The 12482-nt window shown below is 39.9% G+C and overlaps 1 protein-coding gene and 1 long non-coding RNA gene across 2 annotated transcripts in view; one reads left to right on the forward strand and one right to left on the reverse strand.

The window, feature by feature from the left end:
- Positions 1-12482, reverse strand: part of LOC139304003 (NLR family CARD domain-containing protein 3-like) — a 30882-nt gene that overhangs the window by 9320 nt on the left and 9080 nt on the right. The gene's annotated exons all lie outside the window — the stretch shown is intronic.
- Positions 5585-8330, forward strand: LOC139304023 (uncharacterized). The gene is made up of 4 exons (XR_011599033.1): positions 5585-5721; positions 6237-6344; positions 7447-7516; positions 7598-8330. It is a non-coding gene; the product is annotated as an uncharacterized lncRNA (long non-coding RNA).

Consider the following 12482-nt stretch of genomic DNA (forward strand, 5'->3'; position numbering starts at 1 on the left):
TTAAGACTAAGTTCAAGTATAAATCTCAGAACATTTTAATAAATGAGGCCTGAGGAGCTGATGAGATGATGAAGCGTGCGCATCGTCTCCCAATGTGTCGCTGAATGAAACTGGCATTTACAAAGATCGGCCACGTCTACGTCTAATTAAAGTCTCTGCCGACTCAAAATGGAGTCTCAGCTAACTGCTTGCACATTTTTACTGGTTGTTGCTCCCTCCCTTTTTCATGTACCTGGATCACCTGCTCAGGTTTATGGTGAGATTAATTTATGACCAACTCTTGAGGATTTATTATTTTTGGTTCAGTCTCATGTAATCTAGTTGAATGGTCCTGAAATAATTAATAGCTTCTAATAAGTTTCTCATATATGTATAAGTTTTATTATCTCAAATTGCTAATTCTGTAGTTCTGGACTCTGGAATCTTTTCATCAAAATGTTTACAGATAAAATATTTTAGCTTTGCCTTAAATGTTATAGGCTCAATGCCTGAAAGAACATTGTTCTTAGTTTTAAATATGTACACTAAATGTTCTGGACTTCAGTCTGTCTGAGGGATCAGTAACACTGACTGTGATCTCAGAACACAAGAATCATGAGGAACAAGTCTGTTCAAGAGTCACACACAGGACTGAGAAAAGAGGAAGAACCACACTCACAGTACACAGTATAAAGAACCCATCCAGCACCTGGTCACTTTTCTCTCAATCTGTGCTTGTTTTCTTGGGTTAACGTTAAGTTTAATGTGTATTATTCAGACAGTCGCGCTGTATTCACAGATGAGACTTTGACAGTAAAACAATAACGACGAATGAACACTCACCCTGCCTCAGACTTCCTCTTTCTCCTTCTGCTCTGTTGACTGAAGATGGAGTCTGAACTCTGACTGAACTCTTTCAGTTTTATTGCCCTTTTTTCATGTACAGTAGCTGGGCAGTGTTGTTCCTCCCCTTACTGGAAATCACATGTGCACTTTTCTTTATCCAGGTTTCTTGGACTTAAGCCAGCTAACTAAGTAAAGATTGTTGTTCGGCAAACTTAACCTAGATAGCTGGGTTGACCTACCTTGAACAATGGTTCTGGTGGTTGTCAGCTGTTGTTCAACTTTTCGACGTGAGCTCTGTCCTGGGACAGCTTCTTCACAGAACTTTGTCACGTTCCTGTTCAACTCTTTTGCTAAAAACATTTGATCATGAATTCATTTTAATCTGCATTTTAAACTTGGGCTGCGGAGCTGCTTTGTTGTTTGTTTCTGTGGCAACAAGGCCCAAAGAATGATGGGACAGTTTGGTTTGTGTAGTGACCATCTGCCCCACACATATGTAACAACAACTCTCTATGCATTTCCATCAATATTTCTGTTCCTGTTGTATTTAAGCCACAAATATCCATAATTTCAATGGATTTTGTATTGATTTTAATCTCTGTACTGACTTGGGGTGACTGGCCTCTGTAAACCTGTATGTTGTGGTTCTACTTGTGTTCACTGTACGGTAAAATCTGAACACCTCATCATTTTAACAAAGACAAAATGATTATTATTTTGTTAGCATTCAACAACATATCCCAAAAGTCTGATCCATCAGCACACAGTCAAAGCCTCGAGGAGTCTGCAGCTGTTGATTGCTGACAAATCCATCGTTTAGTTTTACATTTGTTAAAATTGTCTGTCTGAAAAACACACTGTTGTATGTTTGAGTCTCAGGTCATTGTTGATGCAGCAGCACCACCTGCTGTCCAACTCAACAAACTACCAGCTGAAGTCAAATCTCTTCATCGGTTGTTAAATCACATATCAGACGTCCCTCCACGGTCACTGCTGTGTGTGTGTGTGTGTGTGTGTGTGTGTGTTGTCTTATAGCAGACACACACTCGTTTTCCAGCATGTTCAGCTCACTGAAGGACAAATACTCTCTGGGCCAATGTTTATGTATTTCATGTCACACGTTTTGTGTTTTTCTGTGTATGATGTGCTCAGAAAAGTGATTATTATTCTATGGATGAAACATAAAACATTTCTTTATTATTTACTAAATGTTTTACTCTCAGCATATTCTTTTTCCATATTCTTAAGAGACTGTATGATTATATTTTCTGCTACTTTATACTTCTACTCCACTACATTTACGTGACACCTGTGATGAGCTCATAAAATACAATGAATTGCTAAAGGTCCAATAATGTAATAGATAGTAATATAGTGTCATTGTGAAGCATAACGAGTACTTTTCCTTTTGATACTTCAACTGATAATACTTCTGTGTTTTTAATACAGAAAAAAAAGGACGCAATTTAATATTTTCATGTCGTGGCCCTGCAGCTTTTACTGAAGTTACAGATCTGAATACCTTCTAAGTGTCTTCATTACTTTTTCATTGTAACGATGAAGACTGAAACACGGAATTCACAGAGGAAACCAACAACACAACTTGTTGATCTTGGCTTGGTTTTGATGAGGAAAAAGAGATGCAACTCTGGAAATATAATGTTTGGTTCTAGATGGTTAGAAGAGTCTGTGGACTCGTCTGAAATACTTTCATAACGCTGATAAAAGAAACGACCTTCTTTTCAAACATCATCAGATTTCTCTTTCAGGAAAACGGACTCTTCCCTCCGTGACCCCACTGCATAACTGACTGCATAACATCAGCGCAGAGAGGGACACTGAGGCTGGACTCGCAGCAAAAGTAATAACATGACTTCTTACTTTCAGTCTTGTTACGGCGAGTGCAGCTTGACGCTAACAGGTACGAGGCTGGCGGCTCCTGACACGGTGTTGAGAAGCCGGCTTTCGGCTCTCTGTCCGGTTGGCTTCACTTCACTGCTACAGAGGAGATGTCACGCGCACAAACACGTACTGCGCTGGCGCTAAAGCTAGCTGGCTAATGCTAGCCAAACGGTCTTTTAGCCTCCACGCCACAATGTGGAGAAAAAGTGGAGAAAAATGGAGCACAGCCTATCAAAACAGCGACCTGTTGGATGGAGACATTTAAAACGTGAATACACCTGAATTATGTCAAGTTTAAAGTCGAAACGGCATTTTTTAACGTCCGTATCGTGACGCAGAGTGAAGCAGCATCGGGCAGGCGGGACGTGACGTTGAGGAATATGATTTGACCGTTGAAAAGTGGGCGCGTCATAACCGACGTACCAGGCTGTTGCTAGCTAGCTAGCTAATGAGCGTTAGCTCTGTGCCGCTAAAAGCTGAAGACTGATTGGTGGCTGGATGTCGTGACGTTATTAGTCATGTTTTATTTTACAGGAAGAAAACATGATTGGATTTTGATATAAGAATACAAAGACATAGATTTTTTGTTTTATTTATTGTTTTGCACATGTTGTTAGATGGCTGCACAACATGACTGTGATCTAAAAGGTTTAAAAGGGAATCTTTCACTTCAGTACTGGTGGTCGCTTCAGATGCATTGTGTGTCTTCTTGTGATCTGATGATTCTGAATCTTGTTACATCAGTATGATTTCTGCTCAGCATGGTCACGCTGATGTTTGGACAGAGCAGAAGAACTTCCTTTACTGCAGAGTGGGGTCATGAAAAGCTTTGTGGTTCTGACCTCAGTGTCTGGACGCGATCTTTGGCTGCAGGTTGGACTCTGTGGTGTCCTTAAATATCCTGCAGATGATCCAGCGAACAGCTGGAAACATGTGGCTCCCCACACAGCTGAGGCCTGTTAACACTCGACCATCCGGAGAACCGAGCTGATGTTTAGGTTTTTGTTTTTTTCTACAATGTTGGGGCTGTCATTCATGGATGAAAGCTTTTATTTGCTTTTAAACGTGCAGGAAATAAACTTTGATGATTTGCTGTAGACCTGCTGCCTCCAAGACTGATTTTATTCCTCTTCTCAAAAATGGATCATTTTAAAATGATGGTTTCACAGTGTGTCAGCACAAGTGAATAGTTTCTGCAGCAAGAGATCAAATGGAGCAACTATTTTGATAATTAATTATTTCAGTCACTCAACATTCATGATTTTAGCTTCTCAGAGGAGATTTGCTGCCTTTCTTTGTCATATTTGATGGTAATTTAATATCTTTGAGGTTTTAAATTAAAAACACGCTGCAACACTTTACAAAATGCAGAGCGCCAAGAAATGTTCAGATAACAGTGGAATAACGCGTTCAATTAAAATACTATTCAAATAAAATTTAAACATGAACGTAAAGCAAATGAAGTAAAAGAAACAGAAAAACTCCAAAACAAATGTGTGTTTGGGCCCTTTAAACAAACTGATCTCCTCTCGCAGGTCGTTCAGTATCTCGAGAGACCTCCTGGTCCAATAAAATGAATGAAATAAATACTGTAAATGTGACACTTCACTTCAGGGACATGTAGGTCTTTTATTGTCTCGTTCAGGAAGTGGACGCTCGTTTCTTGAAAAGCGGCTTCCTGTTTTCGGGACCTACACGGTTGATGGGAGACGTTCAGGCAGAATACAGTTTACATGCAGCTTTCAACCATCAGCAGCACTCAGAGGATGGAGTGTAGTCCTGGGTGACGTGGTGCGCTCCAGATGTGAGTCACAGGGGGCGCTATGACCTGTGATAAATGAAGGAAATCACATTGCTTTGGAAAACTCCTGTGAATCTTGCATCATGATCATGATGCAGCATCTCACACAATTCAATTCAATAAAAAAAAAGAAATATATAACAATATATTTATTGTGTCTTCACCAAAGCTTCGATTTATAAACCCTCCATACAGAATGCTTTATTAGAAAGATAAAAGAAATAAGAAAATGGCTTTGTGTTATTATTTCCCTCCTCTTGCTCTGACAGAATGAGGCTGAAGTGATCGTTGTGTTTAAAGGGAGGAGGAGACTTGGCTGTTCTCCGATCAGATTGGACTTCGTCCCTCTGTGCTCTGTAGGTGCGGCATGAAGACAAATCCAGTCTGTGACGGTGAAAAATGTGTGAAGTGGCAGAGAAGCAGTTCTCTTCCAGTCACAGATGAAGTGAACAAACTGAAATCAATGAGTAAAAAGCAGGCGGTACAGCTTTACACAGAACTACATAGGTATTTGTTTGGAGCCAATAGACTTCATGGACGTGCAATACTGAGTAGTTTTTAGTGCTCTTTGAAGAGTCTTGATTGAACTGTGAGGTCATTAAACATCAGTACACACTTGAGGTCCTTGTTCTTCACTTGATTGATTTCCGTTTTCTGGTTTTAGACTTGAGTTTCTTTGCAGATTAAGATTTTACACACAGAACACATGATGCCTTGTTACAGATTCAACTAACTAACATTAAAGAAAACAGCTAAACTCCACGTTGACCGACTACAACAGTAAGAAGCTGCTTACACACAGAAGTAATAATCCAATAACATGATGCACAACAGTCAAATACACACTTTTGTACTTTAAGTCTATTTTGTATGATACTTTTAACTTTTAGGTAAGTATAATTTTCAATGCAGAACTTCCACATGTAGTAGTATTGTCACAGTGTGGTTTTGCTACTTTTCCTCAAGGATCTGAATACTTCCTCCACACTGAACCACAGTACTGTTTGTTGTACTGACACACACCTTTGTTTGTGTTGTGATCCTCGTTCAGGTGATTTTGTTGGTGCGAGACTCAAAATGAGGCTCTGCGATGAAGCTGAGGACAGAAACGCTGCAGACGAGGAGACAGCAGAGTCTGCGGCCTCCAGCTGCTCCAGAGTCAGCGAGCGGCTCGACGTGCCGCGTCACCTACAGTGAGACCAGATCCATCGTTCACCTTTTACATGAACATTAATTTTAACATTGGACATCTAAACATTTCCTCAGTCAATCCACTTCACAAGCACCGATAATCAGAATAAATAGGTTTACCTTTGCATCACTTCTCTGTCTAATATCAAGAATGTGTGTGAGGCCTGATTTTGATGTATTCAGGCACAAAGTCACCTGCTCACCTGTTTGATTTCAGGCAGCTGCTTCATTCTGTCAGGACTGTTCCACCTTCTGTGAGTCAGAACAGTCGGACTGTAAAACCTCAAAGGAGAAGTAGCTCAGTCTCCCTCCTACAAATGCAAACTTAAATTCTTAAGAAATGAAACTCACCCTGGCTCAGTTCTTACTACAGCCTCACCAGCTTCTGGTGGCTGATTAGAGCAAACGTTAGCAAACGTCTGGATGAATACTGCTCCCTGACTTTATAAGTCTTCTCTGCTGGAGGCTCCGTTACACTAGAGAAAGTTCCTCATGGTCCCGTTGAACTCTCTTTCAGCGATGACGAACAGACGAGCAGAGCGGAGTTTACAGCAGCCATCTACCTGCTGCTGACACAGAATCCATCCCAACACTTCAGCTTCAACTCTCAGCCTTCGGACGCAAAGTAAGAATCACTTCGTTAAAGACACCGTTTGACATGTGGAGAGGATCGATATGTATGTTGAATATGAGCCCAGAGTAAGGAGGCGATTAGCTTAGCTTAGCATGAAGACTGGAAGCAGGGGGGAAACAGCGAGCCTGGAATGTCCAAAGTGCAAACACACACCTACCAACACCTGTAAAGCTCAATGAATGTGTATGTACATTATGTACACAGTACATAACCCCCCCATAACGTGTCATTTTGAATGGATTAAATACATGAGACTTAAATGTTAATTAGATAGGCAGAGGTGGAATGTACCTGAGTACATTTACTCAAGTACTGTACTTACTGTAGGTGCAATTACTAGTAGTTTCGTTGGCTATTTCCATTTTATGATACTTCTACTCCACTAAATTTCACAGGACAATATTATACTTTTTACTCCACTACATTTACATGTATGTGACAAATATAGTTACTTTGCAAAATGTGTTTTTTGTGTACAAAATATATAATTGTTGAAATGAAATATGATGCATTGTTAAAGATGAAGTACCCGTTAACCCGCTAACAGTTTGTATATCACACTACAGTACCTGTAACACTGAGAGCAGCTATTTTCCTGCATTATGAGTACTTTTACTTTTGACACCTTAAGTACATTTTGCTGATAATACTTATGTACTTTTTACGCAAGTAAGATTGTGATTTCAGGACTTTTATTTATAGAGTATTGTTGCTTTTACTACTTTTACACAAGTATCTGAATACTTTCTCTATGACAGAGCCAGGCTAGCTGCTTTCCCCCGTTTCCAGTCTTAATGCTAAGCTACGCTAATCGGCTGCTCGCTGTAGCCTCATATTTAGAAATTTCTCATCAATTTGAATCAAAATGTTGAACCATTTCTTGTTTTTCTATTTTCCATTTCAGGAGTTTAAATTTCACCTCTTATTTTAAAATCATTTTCTTTTCAACACGTAATCACGAGCTGAAGATCCTGAGTAGTCCACAACTGTAATAGTTTAGTTGCCATTTTCTGATGAACCTGTAGATGAGTGAGTGTTTGTGGCCTCATGCAGAGCAGATGTCACTTATGCTGAGCTTTGAATGTAATTTCAGACTTGTGTGCGTGCGGACGAGCAGTAAGGGATACGTTCCAAATTTCTAGATTCCGGCTTGAAAACTTACAGTAAGTTCACGTCTCCTTGTTCATGTTACACCAGGATGAACTGTTCTTCAGTCAAACATACGTGATGTCAACATGTTCCAGAGGTTTTGCTGCAGTCAGGAGGAACGAGTCCTTGAAGAGCGGCCACTCGATGGGAAGCGTCACAGCGAGCTTCATCGTTCCAGTCGGATGAGAAGTCTCCTCCTCGAGCTGCTGAAGGAGCTCTGCTTGTAAATCATCAGCCGTCGTGTGATGAAGGTTGTTCGGCAGCACAAAGCTCACAGCCTGTATGCAGAACGGCTGGAGATGGAAATCCAAACTGAGCTTTTGACGTGAAATTTGTGTCTGAATTTTTAAAACTTTTCATTCATCCAGATAACTTCCAGTTCCTTAAAGCGATAATGTGATTATAACATGTTTTGTTTGTAGGAACAAAATGAGACAATACTGATGAGACTGTGGGGGTCAAACGACAAACGAGCACCAAAAACTCCACGTAGAAGCTTTAAAATGTCCTCACATTGACTTCCATATATTCTTCATTAATTCCAGACTCTTTAAAGCATTTTTCAGTTTCTATACAACGAATTACTTTCAGTATCAGTAAAATGTTCACTGACAACGTATTTCATTAGTTTTCTGCTGAAATATCTGCTTGTAGTGACAACAGTTGTTAAGCTTTGTTATGGTTGTAACCTCAGAGAAAGATGCTGCTCCGGTTTAATACTGAAAACGTGCTTTTGTTTCCGAACCCGAACCACACGAAGACTCTGGATGTGAGTGTCCTGAACACACGCCTGTTTTCACCAGAGTGAAAACTACCTAGTGCCATAAAAACGTGACTCCTCCTCTTTGGTTTCCTGATGCTCATCGTCTTCGAACTGAAATCTCCAGTTTGCTCTCTGGACTTGTCTCGCTGCTTTGGCGCCTGCGTTTCTGCAGCGCTGCAGGATGTTTGAATTGTTTCTCTGTTTATCTGTTGAACGATTCTCTGAGAAATGAGTCTTATTGTTTTTATTCTCCATGAAAATTAGCTATGAAATCACAACAACTATGAAGTATACCGTCATATATTGAGATTAAATCATATTTTTATGCAGAATTGTCATTGAGTAGTTTATGTATATTATATATATTACAATAAAAGAAATGGCTTCTAAATGTTGATTAAAGTTTGGGCTTCATTATCAAATCTTATTTTTCTGGGTTGAAAACTAACAGATGATGTATAATACATTGTTAGACACAGTTCTTCTGTGTTGTTCACATGTTGTCTGTTTTCTAATACTTGATAATATATAAAATATAGAATCATAGATGTGTTATTTACCTGTATGTACACATTGCTTGTGTCTGTTCTTTGTTTTAGGAACATCAGTGAATATTTAAGAATCAGTCTTGAAGGCATTAGTGATGAATTCAGAAAGAAGGCATGACAGTGATTCTGATTAACTGTCAGGGTTCCCCTGCATCCTTGTAAAACCTGGAACACCTGGAAATCTTCAATGCTGATTTCTTGTCATGGAAAAGACCCAGACATTCACCAAAATGTTCCAGACAAGAAAAAGCTTCATAACGTACAGTAACTATAATCAGGTTGCATCTGAGTGTTTGAGTGTTTTGTTGGTGGGGGTCCCAGTGGGACTGAAACTGTAACTGTGCATCACGACCTTCCTCCGTTTTTATGACACGTTTTAAGTGTGTTTGTCTTTCAGGAAGTCTGTTTCACAAAGCTTCTGCCCGCCGCTGTGAGGCAATAAAGTTTTTGAAATCTGATTTGAATCATGGTCACTTCATTTATTGACTCAAATAATCAGGTATCACATTATTAAGTTAATCAGTTCAAATGTTGATTATAGATGAATTATTTTTGTAACATTTACAACATGACAGGTATTTGATTTATTTCTCCTTTTAGACTCAGAGGAAGGTTTTGATTTTTGTTGACATGATTTAAGTCTTTATATGAAATGAATAAAATCATTTATGTTTAAACTAAACACATTTGTATGTTCGGTCTTCTTGAGTTCAGACTTTGAAGGTTACTTCCAAAACATCTGAAAATATTTAAACATCAAAATTATAATAAAAATATGTAAAACAAACAATAAAACCCACCACAATGAACATCAAGAGACATAACACCTGCCGTACATCAGGCCATCATCATCATCATCATCATCCGACCCCATCATCAGTGGTTTAAACCAGTTTTTTCTTGTTGCAATTCCTCCGTCAGTCGCAGCTGGACGAAGCTCTCCTCTCCACTCGACCTCCCAGTGACATTTCCCAGTCTGAGCCTCTCAACGCAACCACCTTCCTGATCACTCTGACGGAGACCACGGCTTCCATCTGATGAGAGAAGAAGACAGACAGCAGAAGTCATAAACCAGTGTTTACAGAGACTCCCTGCATCAGCTGTCAGTCAGTGATGCAGCACATCCAGCATGAAGACCAGCAGGGACCTCAGTCCTGCTCAGACCAGAAGTGGAGCGGCTGTGCAGCGTAGCCAGCTTCCTCTCAGCTGTCATGTTAACGTATTGGAGTGAACACACTGAGCTGACTTTGGCCATCGAGTCTGTTGACTGCAGATTCACTGCAGTACACAGAGTCCCTGAACGCATCATTACTGCAGAAACAGAGAGATATTCACTGCTCACTTTAATGATGGATTTACTGCTGTCAGGGTCCAGAGCTGTTAAAAACCAGAGTCTCAGTCACATTTCAACATTTCATCTACTTTTGAAATGTTACATGACAAATATGTAAATACGGAGTCTGCTATAAAAATATTTGGACAAAACAAGAGACAAGTGGACAGATATATATATGATGTTAAAGGTCCTACATGTTCATACAAAGACTGAGCAGCAAAACGTCAGCTGTGATTACTGGACTTCAGCAGAGGTTCTGGTCTGGACAAAGACCTCAAGGTTACTAAATGTAACCGTGGTTCTTTGAAATAAGAGCCGGTGATTTGCAGGCTTCAGTCAGACTGATCTCAGAGCTGTGACAAAGATGAACTGATCAGTGTTTAGTGTTGAAATGAGAGAACAAACAGTCTGAGATCAGATTTGATGGTACGACAGTTGGATGAATGAGGACCACTGTCTCTACACATCTTGTAATGCTGTCAGCTGTCATCCAGCTTTATTTCCTGTAGACATGAACACGACAACAACAGTCGTCTTCACGTCAACTCATGATCACAACGAGCTTCTGGCTCATCTGATTGGCTGGCTGTTCTCTCTCTATCTGTCTTTCTGTCCAATCCTGAAGCCTGTCACCATTCTCCTCTCACAGCTTCACTGAGAAGGTTGGAGGTTTACAGGAAATACTGATACTAACTGTGTTTAGTACAATACTGCTGAAACCAGCATGGACTGACTCAGACCCTCTACTGACCTCCGAGTCTCCAGAGTCTCCAGTCTACAGTGTGGACTCTCCAGTCCATCAGACAGCAGCTTCACTCCTGAATCATGCAGCTTGTTGTTACTCAGGTCCAGCTGTCTCAGATGGGAGGGGTTGGACTTCAGAGCTGAGGCCAGAGAAGCACAGCTGGTCTCTGACAAACTGCAGTCTCTCAATCTGAATAAAGGATAAATGATGTCACTTTAGAAGACAATGTTCCTGCTTGAAATCATTCAGTGTTTAATAATCTGTTCAGAGCTGAAGAAGGTTTAGAATGTAGAAGTTTAGAAAATGGAAACTCCAAACACCTGAACCCAACAGGATGCAGGTTCAAAGCTGTCAAATACAAAAAGTGAAACAGAGCTCTCATTAATATTAATGACAACTTGCTGCTGCTTCAATAAAGACGCAGTGACTTCACCTCTTAAACTCTGCCAGCTCCACCAGTGGCTCCATCTATACAAACTCATGTTGTGCAGCCAAACACAAATAAAAACCCACAGAAACTGATTTAAGATTCCACTCAAGATCCCAAAGTTTACAAAGAGGACAAATATGTCAGGATGAATTTTGAGGAAATGACAAGAAAATACATCTACATTATTTCTTTAAGGAATAATGGAGTCATAGAATCAAAGCATCTTCAGTTCAAACTATTCAGTCAGTATAAGCATCACATAGCTTCATACAGATGTTGGAAAAAGAAAATATTGAATATATTTGTTATTGTCTGACTGTTGAAACAGAGAGGATTTATTTATTCACTGTATTTATGATTTTGTTATTATCATTAAATTAAAGAACATGACATTTAAGATGAAAATCAGGTGTTTCAGAGGTCCAGAGTGAATTATCCAGTGTAGATGTTTCTTGTTATATTAAGGTTTTAAATGTGCAGCTCAACATTGCTCTGCCACAGTCAATGGACTAAACCACAGAAGAAGAAAATAGACTTCAGCATGAAGATACTCAGTGTGGATCAGTATAATATCAGCCTTATGTCTGCAGTTTAGTGTCACCACAACTTTCACATCATATTAATCTCAGCACAGAAGTAAAACATGGTGTCTGACCTCAGAGTCTCCAGTCTACAGTGTGGACTCTCCAGTCCAGCAGACAGCAGCTTCACTCCTGAATCCTGCAGCTTGTTGTAGTTCAGCTCCAGCTCTCTCAGATGGGAGGGGTTGGACTTCAGAGCTGAGGCCAGAGAAGCACAGCTGATCTCTGACAACCTGCACCAACTCAATCTGAATAAAGAATAAATGATGTCACTTTAGAAGACAACGTTCCTGCTTGAAATCATTCAGTGTTTAATAATCTGTTCAGAGCTGAAGAAGGTTTAGAATGTAGAAGTTTAGAAAATGGAAACTCCAAACACCTGAACCCAACAGGATGCAGGTTCAAAACTGTCAAATACAAAAAGTGAAACAGAGCTCTCATTAATATTAATAACAACGTGCTGCTGCTTCAATAAAGACGCAGTGACTTCACCTCTTAAACTCTGCCAGCTCCACCAGTGGCTCCATCTATACAAACTCATGTTGTGCAGCCAAACACAAATAAAAACCCACAGAAA

Source organism: Enoplosus armatus, chromosome 21, assembly GCF_043641665.1.
Source record: "Enoplosus armatus isolate fEnoArm2 chromosome 21, fEnoArm2.hap1, whole genome shotgun sequence".
Classification (NCBI taxonomy): Eukaryota; Metazoa; Chordata; class Actinopteri; order Centrarchiformes; family Enoplosidae; genus Enoplosus; species Enoplosus armatus.